General features: G+C 37.8%; 1 long non-coding RNA gene across 1 annotated transcript; it reads left to right on the plus strand.

The window, feature by feature from the left end:
- The first annotated feature begins 2,823 nt into the window (after window positions 1-2,823).
- LOC121051985 lies at window positions 2,824-4,557 on the plus strand. Its single transcript, XR_005807714.1, has 3 exons — window positions 2,824-3,201; window positions 3,358-3,441; window positions 3,667-4,557. It is a non-coding gene; the product is annotated as an uncharacterized LOC121051985 (long non-coding RNA).
- Window positions 4,558-12,134: the final 7,577 nt, after the last annotated feature.

Here is a 12,134-nt window from a genome sequence, read left to right on the forward strand (position 1 = left end):
TGGTGATTGTTTGGATCGATTCATGTGAAACTTAGTTCAACTCTGATTAAACAGTAATTCACAGCTTGCAAGGTAGTTTTCGACTTAGTTTCTGACTTTGTGCTAGTTATGAAAATTGATAAGCATGCTGAGATGAACATCTTTGATGTTGGAAGTTTTGTGAAATATTTAGTTTTGGCCGGCGACTGTGCGCTACCTCCTGTAGCAGCGTTCCGGCCATGTAAGGATTGTTTTGGGTATTATATATCTTCTACTCGTTAATAAGAGCACTTCGATATATAATACGCAATTTTTGGAGTTCGTATGAATTTGTTATGATTTTTACTATTTCATACCGGTTGATTTATTAGATCCGTGAGGATTCGAGCATCTGATCGACTTGTGCTTTGGACATATCGATCGTGGAAATATTCCGGAGACTTTGGGAGGTCTCGGATGTGGTTTCGCCTCATTTGGCATTACTTTGGGAATTTGAACTTTAATTATTTGTGATTCGTTGACTGAATCAAGGCTGTGACTTCCTTAGGTACTTGACGAAGTGTTTTTGGACGGTTATTTTGTGGATTGGCTACTTTTTTCTATATTGAAAGTTTCGAGGTGAGTAATCTCACAGTGTTTATTTACGAACGAAGTTACCATTATTGTTTTGGCGTTATTTGTTTAACTGCAAACGATAGTTAATATTAGTAGGCATTCCTGAGCAAATGACTACGTATATATATTTACGTGAAATATATATATATTCTTGTGAGTGATGTGTGACGGAATAATATGCATGATTGTGTTCATGTTATTGTTGAATGCAACTTTTCGAAAAACAATATTGTGGAAAGAGATGTTTTCTATTGTTTGAAAAGTATTGAGTTTGATGTTACATATTTGAGTCAAGCGTGACTTATTTTAAATGTATTGGTCTTTGTACCAAGAGCCATAGATGGTGAGCAAGGATGGAGAAAGTCGAAACTAGATGTTTGTAACATTTTTAGGTCAGGTGTGACTTACTTAACGTTTGATTTTAAGACTAGACGGGGTCTGAAAATCCTATGTCACAGATGGTAACAGGTTGCAGATGGTGACCAAGGCAGGAAATCGGTAATCACGTTTTTGGCTGGACAAGTGGTTACGATTTCAGTTAGAGCTCTAGTCTGTCTGCCATCATAGCTTATGGGGGTAACAGTTGAGGTTGCTAGAGACTCATAAGTTTGTAGTTTAAAAGAGAGTTCCGCGAGTATTCTTTTTTTATTGTCTATATGAGACTTGATTTGCTTTTTGATGGTTAAGTTAGCAAATAGAACATTGTCACAGCGGTGGCTTATGTTGTCCCTTCCGTGGAAAGGACATAAAATGTTAGAAGGAATCATGGTTGCATTGTTTCCTTAAGTTGATTTGTGTGAGTTTTTGATTGATGTTCATGAGTTACTCATACAAGCTTTCACAAGCTTACCGGGTTTATTGTGTGGTAACCCGGTGCACTATTCAATGGTGTAGGGGTTAATCCTGCAGGTCAGGATAATCGTGGCTGAAGTTGAGGTAACTTGTTGGCATCAGAACGGGTAAGAAGAAAATTTTGTTGGCTTTGCCATTGTTATGACTTCGGCTATGTAGTAAGCTCTGAGGAGCATTTACGTTTTATTTTGTGATGAAAATTTCATTTGTAAGTTCGTGTAATATATAACTCTGTGGAGGGAGTGTAATTAACTTTGACGGTTCAGGGCATCAGTGTGTACTTGGTTTAAAGGGAAAAAGGTTTCCAGGTATTTTGTATTGATAGCTGAACGATCACGCATGTATAATTATGGGATTATATATCGATTTTTATTTGTGTTAAAAATCAAGGGCATGATTTTTATGTGCAGATTCTCTGTGAAATAAGAGATTGGTTTAAGGTTGATTTTGATCCTATTTTGTGTATTAGGGAATTTGAAGGATTAATGGTGGTAGAGTGCAGCTTCGACAATTTGGAAAAGAATAATGGTAAGGGTCTTAGTACTTGGAGATCAACGGCCCAGATCAGTAGGTGGAGAAAATGGACGGCCTAAGTTTCCCCGAGATGATCCCTTTTCTTTTAACTAATTTCCATCCTTTTTTTTTCTTGAAATGACCATTTTAGCCTTCAAAGTGGGTCCCATTATCGGACTTAAATTCCTATTTGGACGGAAATTGAGACATTGAGCATGAAAGACAAAAATTGGAAAGTTCAGGGGGGTAAAAAAGTGAAATTGAGAGTCGGGGGGGGGGGGGGGGTGAAATGATAACACCCTCAAACCTCAGGGGGGTAAACTGAAATTAATCTTTAATTGTACATGGTGAAGTTGTGGATTATATGAAATTGGTTGAATGTATGGACAAAGTTAGTTTTGTCAATTAAGAAGATGCGTTTGATATCAATCTTGGAAATGTTATTTTGCTAAAGAGTTAAAACCTAATGTGTTGAGTGTGTTGAATGATGTTATGAAGTTTGAGTGATGACAATCATGGACGGAAAATTTGTTAATGAGAAAGTTAAAGTAGTAAAGTTGGCGAATTAAATTACAACTAAAGGACTCAAGAGTTACCATATCCCCACTACAAAAAAAGGTGTCATTCATAGCATATTACAATAGCGTTTTTTCTGGAAATGCTATCAATTGTAAGTTTGTAATATTTCAATAGCGTTTACAATTTTTAAACGCTATTAAATGAATGTAAACGCCATTAAATGATACCCATGTGAGCGGGCAGCCAAAAATAAAAGGAGCGCGGAGTTAAAATTTTAAATTGAAGTTGTGAGTGGTGACTATATCAAAGTTAAACTTATCGCCTCGAAACAAAGGAAAAAAAAAACTCTCTTTCTCTCTTTCTCAACAGAAAATCCCAGCAACTCTCTTCGTTCTTCTCTTTCCCAGATTCGAGTACGGCTTACCTTCTTCGTCTTCTGTTTCATTTCCTCACTTTTTCTACGTAAATCCAAATAGACTATAAATTCATCTGAATCAGAATCGTTCAGAGGTGCAAGGATTTTTGTGAGTGTGCACGACGAGCGCATCAGAGCTTTTCTATAACTGCAGGTCTCGCTACAACAGCTAAGCCACCCACCAAGATCTCTGCTTCGACCCCCTCTATCCACTTGACCGGATTTACAATCATCGCCACCATGATCTTCATGAATTTGACGGCTGTGAACTCGTCCGCCACCCCTTGTTGCCCCACCTCTACCTCACGGTATTTCAATTACTTTTTTTCGATTGAGTTTCAAAATAGTAAGTTTTTGGACTCTCTTGTTTGGGATTTTTGTTTTGTTGAATTTTGGGTTATTGGTTCAGAAATTGATTTGGGGCCATTTCTAATTTTTGCAATCTCGTTCATTTTGGTGACAAGAGATGGGTGTTGAGTGGGTTGGGCAGAGGCACCATAGGCATCGTTCTCAAGCTTGTGACCTTCACGTCACCTGCATCAAAATCGGTTTTGTCTCTCTATCCATTTTCTTCTTTCTATTTCAATCTTTGATGACTCAAAACTGAAAAAAGATGTATTTCTCTTCAATAAAACTTTATTAAATATGGTTAAAATAGATGAAACTGAAGAATAAGACTATTACATGTACTTGGATATGGATTTTTCATTCGTAATGGTTCCATGATTGATGCTTTTAGTTAATTACTTGTTTTATATGACAACAATTTGCAGATCTGAAGTTGAATACAAATGGTGGTACTATGTCTCCCTTTGATTATGGTATTGTTTTCGTTCTTGATGGTGGTGCATAGGTACTTCACCTTTTAGCCTTTTCCTTTCATTACAATTGATAATTGATCATTGCTTCTGGAATATGACTCACTGTGTTATACCAATACTATTATTAAGCTTTTTGAGCTGAATCTTTATTCCTAACAAGTTGATTTAGACTGGGTAACTATAAACAATATAGGTTCTTGTGAAAAGTTGGTACTCTTGGACGACCCATAGCAGAATCTTTCACAGGTTGGGGAATCTTGGTTTGGCCTATGGTACTTTTCATTGTAGCTCTAATTTTGTCTATTTTCTGATATGTATATATATTTGTTTTTCTATTGGCTCTTTGTGGTTGAAGTTCATACCCTGGTATTATTAGTTTCTTTTTGTATATATAGCTCAAGATATAAGAAACCACCTCTGTTCCTCTTAGGGGTGGCTGAAAATGCCGGACCTGCCGAAACCAGCCGGAAACCGGCCGAACCGCCTCCATCGGCGCCGACGGAAGTGGTAGCCGGAGGTACGGTACGGTACTACCGTACCGGAGCAATGTTTTCGGCTCGGTAGTGGTACAGCCAATTGCATAGGTTCGGTGATACCGAACCAGCCGAGATAGATATTTCTGGGTTTAATTCCAAAAAACACTACCCTTTTGCGCCTGCCAAGGATCGAACCTTTGCCACTCTCGCTACAAACTCGAGCCACTTACCACTAGGCCACCAGCTTGCATGTTAATGGTTGCGCATAAATAAAAAAATATACTTGAATCAGAAAACAGAAAACAGAAAATTAAAAACTCTTTCTTGTCTTCTACTTCGAGACAAGTATGATTCTCTCTCTTCTTCATTCTTTCTCAGTCTCTTCCTCCTCTGTTTTTTCTCTTTCGCACACACTCTCTCTCTCTCTCATTTCTGACTTTTGTTCTTCTCATATTCTTGTTCTTCTTCCTCCATTTTCTCATCATTTTTCTTCTTTTCTCTATTCTTCCACCTCTGTACTCTTCCTTCTTTCTGTTTCTTCTTCCTCCTCATACTGCAATCCTCATCTCCTTAGCCGGATTTTATCTCAGCAGTTCTCCAAATTCCGGCGATCAGAATTTTCAAATACGGGCCAAAACCAACCGTTGAAAGCGGTAACCGAAAGCTCCGGCACGGCTACGGCAACACATTTGGCGAAACCGAGGAGTTTCGGTCGGTATTCGGCTGACGTCAAAAACGCCGGCAACCGTACCACGGCGAGCCCTAGTTCCTCTACTGTAATGGTAAAGCTCAAGTTGACCTTTTTGATTTATTGGTATTGTTTTTATCTTAAACATGTATTACAATGCTAGTATTGATCCCAAAATGAGTGGAGACCTAGTAGCTGCTCAGGTTGTCAAGCAATTAGGTCAAGCTTTTATTTTAGTTCTTTTATTCAATATCCCATGAAGAAGTTCACATTTTTGTTTGAAGATTTTGAATTATAGTGCTTTATGACCAGGGAGGCAATGGTAATTGATAAGAGCATTTTAATGCGACGTTTTAACTGCTTTTCCCTACATTTTCTGCGCCATTTCCTTAGAAAATCCCTGTTTTGGAAAGTTTCCATTATTCGATTGGGAAAGTTCCTATTTGTAGAAAGTTTCTATTTTGTAGTTTCTATTTTTCATTTTTAGAAAGTTTCCATTTTCAGTTTAGGAAAGTTGCCATTTTTCATTTTAGGAAAGTTTTTAGTTTTCTTATTAGTTTCTATTTTCAGGACCTCCGAGCTAAAAAGTGGAAATGAACTCATAAATGGAAAGAGGAGCTTGCGAACACCAAGGGGAGCAAAGATGAAGGTACATTGGAGTAGATGAAGGTGAAATGTACTAAAAGATCAATTTTACACATATTCCTACTCCGGCTAGGAGAAACCAAGCCAAGCAAAGAAGAAGGAGCGGCCGCCTGACCAAATGAACTTCAAATGAGCTGAAACCTTCCAGATCCATTCTAGACACCCAAAGGAACATTTCATATGAAGAGTGCAAGATCCAGATAGAAGTGGAAGGCCTTCAAACAATCAGTCCAATTTTCTGCAGAAGCAAAACTGGAAAACTAGACCTGTGAGGAGTCCAGCAGAATTTCTGGCCCAACCACATGGATTGAAGCTCTGAAAATTTATCAGGATAATCTACACTCATAGAGGAACATTTGATATGAAGAAATCGGAGGCCCAATATGAAGTTTTGATGGAGAAATAATTGAAGGAATAAAGGGGCAGAAACTGACCTGAAAACAGCTCAACACCACATATTCATGTTTCCTACCCACATGAAGAAAGCATTTCTTTTTCCTTGGATACATTTTTCTACTCTAAAATATCATCATCACTTCCACATTTCTTCACCTTCATGCTTTGCTTTCATCATTACCTCATCTTTTACATATTTTACAAACCACTTTCATACTCCACTTTCATTATTTTTCTTCATCTCATCATTTCACTCTTCTTTTTCTTCCCTATTTAAACACATTCTCCTCTCACTCTCAATGACCAATTCCTGAATCCATAACACACATTCTTTCATCTATTCCATCTTCTTTGTCTCTCTATTTCCTTTCCATTTTCCCATCCATCCTCTAGTCATCTCCACGAGTTCAAGCAAGGCCAAAGGAAGAAGAAGAGAAGCCGTGAGCATCACCATCCATATCCATCCTTGAAGCTTGCTTTCGAGATTCAAGAGCCCACAACGTTTATCATCCATCTCATCTTCATCCACGGTGTAATCCGATTCTCCTTTGTAACCTTTGCTTTGAATTTCGTTAGTTATGAACTAGTTGACACATGTGTTTGAACAAATATTAATTTCTGGAATTTTTATGATTAATTGAGAATTTTCAGATTCATATTATTGTTCTTCGAGAGTTGCTTATGTGGGTTTGTTTAATTAAATTTGCATTATAGATATCCTTTGTGTATTAATCTTATTTGGGTCGACACTTATAGGGTTTATGCATAACTGTTGCTAGGTTTAAGAACATGAAATCGACTTTTCGTTTTGTGTAAACTTGAACCAAAGTAGTAAAGGTTTTGGACAAAGATCGAATTTAATTAACGAGGATTGCAATTAGGTGGACTTTTCCATACTAAGTTGTACACTTGAGTTGATAGCCTTTCTCTATGTTTATTGCGTTGAACATGTTATGATTGACTAGCTTTCTAGGGCTTGAATGCATGTTTGATAGGATTAGTCTTTGTGCTTTCACTTAGATTAATTAGCATTGAAAAGTAAAATATGGGAAATTGTTTGCTTTTAACGTTTCACATGATCAACTCCTTTCTCATGACTTAGATGAACAATATTAGGGTTTGAATCAATTTTAATCATATGTTTCGATTTTGATCTTTGTTCTCTCATTCCATTCGTATTTTTATGTTTTTGCATTTTAATTATTTTGTTAACTTAGTTTTATTTTCGAAAATCCAAAAACCAAAAACCCCCCCCTTTTCGTAAATATGTATATATTTTGTAATATCTTTGTGAATATTATACTTTGTTTTAATTTTAATTGTTTGTTTGTCCTACATTGACAGGTGTACCCTCAATCCCCGGAATAGAACGATCCCTACTTACTTATATTACTAACGATATTTTCAGGGTTAAATTATGCGCTTGCTTTTAGCGCATCAATTTTTGGCGCCGTTGCCGGGGATTGAAAAATCACTTGTTGAATATGTGAATATTTGTTTTGTTTATATGTTGTGTTCGAAAAAAAAAAATGGTTAAGTTGTGACGTTTTGTTAATAGTATTGTTTGAAAGTTTTTGTATAAAATGTGTCTAACCTTACTAAACAAAAGAAATGTAAAGCATTAATTATAAATATCGTTAAATTCTTGATTATTATAAGTGTGTAAAATCGTATGAGTAGATAAGGGCCCTTTTGTTCATATTGGCCTTAACCCTTCATTAGTGCCTTTCTGAGGTCTTATGAGGTTGAGGGCGGCTTTTATTAACATTTGGAGAACTGTCTAACACATGAGTTATTTCCAAGCTGAGTAAGGGGCATATAGATGGTGTCTTAGGTTGAGACCCTGGGTGATGGGTTCAAATTGGATCTCAGAGATACGATAGACCGTGCGTAAACCACAATGTGGGAGTAGCCAATAGGGGCCTAAACCTCAATGAGGGAGTAGCCTCCGTAGTGTCACCAAAATGAGTCCTCCCTCTCACTTACCTCTTAATCTGGCCATCTAGCCTTCTGAAATAAAGGAAAGCGACTTATGTCTAGGCGACTATCCCTAGATCGTATCTCACCAATAGTAGTGGTTTCTATTGGGCTCGACTTACAACTTGCAATCAATTGAGATATTAACTTTATTTGTAAAGATAATAATACACTTGAACATAACCTCCACATGTAAATCGTGTTGTTTTGTACATTTTATACTTGTATAAACTCTTACGTAATATATTTGTGAAGTTTGTGGAGAGTTTGTAATTTATACTTCTCTTTATACTTGTAAATTTGTGAATAGTGACATTTATGTATAAATCACTGACTTGTAATTACCTCACTATACACTTTACTAACTTCTCTAATTCTTATTGATGTTCAGGATTTCTATGAATGACCAAGCCTTCTAGACCCTCTACAATAAAAGAAATTGAAGCAAGGCTCGCTCGTTTAAAGAATCCTTCACTTCTTGAGTTAAAAGAAGAGGAGTCCACACACCTACATCAACTTCGTCTCCACCATTACTTGCACCACCGCTTCCACCACCACCTGAAGAAGTCCAAGAAGAGAGAATGGCATCTATTAGGGAACTCTCTACAGCAGCTGTCCAAGGAGGACCCCCTACAGGCATAGTATACCCTGCCCCTGCAGCAGGAAGACATGCAGAGTTTGAGCTTAAGAGTGGATTGTTGCACAAGCTCCCTATTTTCCATGGACTTAATATGGAGGATGCTAACAAGCATATCCGCGAATTTCAGTCTGTGTGTGCAAACATGCAACCACAAGGAGCTGATGAAAACATTCTGAAGATGAAGGCATTTCCATTCTCCTTAGCTGACAGAGCCAAAGATTGGCTATATGAGATTCCTGCTGGACGTATTACTTCATGGGAAACAATGAGGAAGGCCTTCTTGGAAAAATACTTCCCAGCTTCAAAGGTCATCACACTCAGGAAGAAGATCAGTGGAATTGAGCAAGCCCATGATGAGTCCTATGGTGCCTACTATGAGAGGTTCAATTCCTTACTTGCACAATGCCCTTAACATCAGATGAAGGATGAGACCCTACTGACATGTTTTTACGAAGGACTCTTACCCTTAGAGAGGCAAATGCTTGATGCTGCAGCTGGAGGAGCTTTTGTGGACAAGTCACCTGCAGCTGGGAGGGAACTTATTGAAAATTGTGCCCTAAATACTCAACAGTATGAGGGTGTGAGACAAACCACTCGTAGGGTAAATGAGGTGAGCACTAGTCCTGCCATTGAAGATCAATTGAGCAAACTCACCCTTCTTGTGAAAAAGGTGGCGACTACTCAAGGACAAGGAGGACCCTCTGCTTGTGGGGTATGCTCTACCCAAGGACATCCTACGGACCAATGTCCTCAACTAAGTGAGAATGGTGGTTGGGAGTATGTGAATGCCATAGGAGGCTATCAAGGGAACCAAGGGGGTCCCCAACGTCCAAGGTATGATCCATATTCGAATACCTATAACCCTGGATGGAGGGACCACCCCAAGTTCAAGTGGACGAACAATGAAAATGTTTAGAACCCTCTTCGTGGCAGTTTCCAACGTCCTCAAGGACCTCCTTATCAAAGACCTTACATGCCTCCTCAACACAACGTAGGGAATTCCAATTCTCACTATGATAAGACGATAGAGGCATTGACTAATTCCACTCAGGCATTGACTAGTGCCACACAGACTTTGCTACAAGGACAACAAGCCCATACCAAGGACATTGCTGACCTTAAGAAGCAGATGGGACAAGTGGTGGACTTCATGACCAAGTTTCATGAAACTGGTAGGCTTCCGAGCAACACAATTCCAAACTCAAAGGGAGGCTTTGAAGGCTCCACCAACTAAGGACAAGAGGAAACCACGTCTACGCTGAGAAGACGTTAAAACCAAGCGCTACTTGGGAGGCAACCCATGCAAATCAGATTTGCTTTCTTTATCCTTATCTTTTATTTTTCGTTTTTGCTTATTTGTTTTCGTAGTTATTTTCGTAAATTTCATCCCTATATGCTTAAGTGTTTCATTGCATGCTTATTCTTGATTACATTGAGGACAATGCAATATTTAAGTGTGGGGGAAGGGATTTACACTTTTATCTTGAGTCATATATATTGAAAAAAAAAAAAAATTCGAAAAATGTCAAAAATTTTAAAAAAATTTGGTTACTTTTGTTTTTTGTTTTTGAGTCTTAGGATGCCCTTTCAACTGTCTAGGATGATTCTATATCTCTGAAATCATGACTAAAAGAGGATCACAAAAATTGAGATGATTTTTAACATGGTATTCTTTGGTTAATTGAGATATATGAAAAATGTATGCATGTGTAGTGGATATGGATCTCGTGACCTTGGTACAGAATATGAGCATGTTAGGATGAGTTTTGATTCATAAAAGCCCATGTGAGATATTTGAGCCATGTCCCTTTTTCTTGGAGTGATAAATGAAAAACATATTCTTAATTTCGTGGCGATGTTTTGATGATCTCATTATTCTTTCATCTTGATTGATTGCTTGCCATAGATTAAGTTTAATGGACTAGAGAATGCTAGAATTCACTCTTGTGCTTGTTGAAACGTTATATCAATACGTGGCCCTGATTCTGGAAAGGATAGAGGCACCATAGGAATTACCACCATTGCCATATAAACTTGTGTCCCTATTTGTGCCCGTCGTGGGACCCCCTAGATAAGCCCCTTTGAGCCTACATTAAGCCTTTTCATTCATCACCCTTAAAACCCTTAACCATGAAGCTTAGTATAGTTACAACCCTACCCTTTGTTCTAAGAACTTAGTGGAGCTATCTTTTGAGACATACTACGTGGGTTTGGTGCTAAGGATGAAAATTGAGAAGAGGTGAAAGTTCAAGTGTGGGGGTAGACTTGTCCATAAAGAAAAAAATATGTGAAAGCCGTGAAAAATGAAAAGAAAAGAAAAAATTGTGTACGGCTAGAAAAGAAAAGAAAGAAAAATGTTTATGGATTTTAGTCCCCCATACTTAGTGATTTTGGAGTTTACTTTGAACTGAACGCCCACTACAGAAAAATTTGGCCTTTGTCCATTCCACTAGTTCAAGGGAAGTTTACAATGAAGATTGGGCCCAACATGAAGACATTAGGCCCTTTTATGTTACCTCTAGGGAAAGTGACGTTTTTGCAATGCCTTGGTGGATTTCTTGAGGTCTCTACATCTACATGTGCTCTGCTAGGTTTTTAGGACACTTTGATAAATCCTTACCCTTCATTTCTTAAAACCTTGAGCCTTGGCCCCATTACAACCTTTAAGAAGACCTTCTTGATCCTTAAGATGGGACAACCCTTGATGTGGAGATGAGTTACAAGAGTTGAACCTATGACTTGGGTCCATCTGTGCAAGTAGTTGGTATCCTTCATGAGGTCTTTAAAAGAAAATTATACATGTGCTTTTGTTTCTTGCATTATGTGATATACTTGCTATCTTTCACATATACTTGAGTGTATAAGCTTTTAAGCATTGCCATGATCTGAGAGAAGAAAGAGTAGATATACCCTGTGAGGATTTGAATCATACTTGCCTGAAAGATGCTGAGCTCCAACCCATCACCATTGTTACAACCAAGTCCTACTTGTGTATGTGCGGATTATATGTTTTAATTAACTCTCGAATGCTTACACATTGAATCTTGGTTGAGTGCTAATCTTGGTGTCGTGAAAGTAAGAGATTGCTGAGACAAAAAGTTGAAGGGCAATAGAGTCATTGTATTTATAGAGTCTTTAAATTTCGTTGTGTCATAGTGTGATTTTGCTAAGGGACTAGCAAAAGCTAAGTGTGGGGGAATTTGATAGGAGCATTTTAATGCGACATTTTAACTGCTTTTCCCTACATTTTCTGCGCCATTTCCTTAGAAAATCCCTGTTTTGGAAAGTTTCCATTCTTCAATTAGGAAAGTTCCTATTTGTAGAAAGTTTCTATTTTGTAGTTTCTATTTTTCATTTTTAGAAAGTTTCCATTTTCAGTTTAGGAAAGTTGCCATTTTTCATTTTAGGAAAGTTTTTAGTTTTCTTATTAGTTTCTATTTTCAGGACCTCCGAGCTAAAAAGTGGAAATGAACTCATAAATGGAAAGAGGAGCTTGCGAACACCAAGGGGAGCAAAGATGAAGGTACATTGGAGTAGATGAAGGTGAAATGTACTAAAAGATCAATTTTACACATATTCCTACTCCGGCTAGGAGAAA

Source organism: Rosa chinensis, chromosome 2 (assembly GCF_002994745.2).
Source record: "Rosa chinensis cultivar Old Blush chromosome 2, RchiOBHm-V2, whole genome shotgun sequence".
Classification (NCBI taxonomy): Eukaryota; Viridiplantae; Streptophyta; class Magnoliopsida; order Rosales; family Rosaceae; genus Rosa; species Rosa chinensis.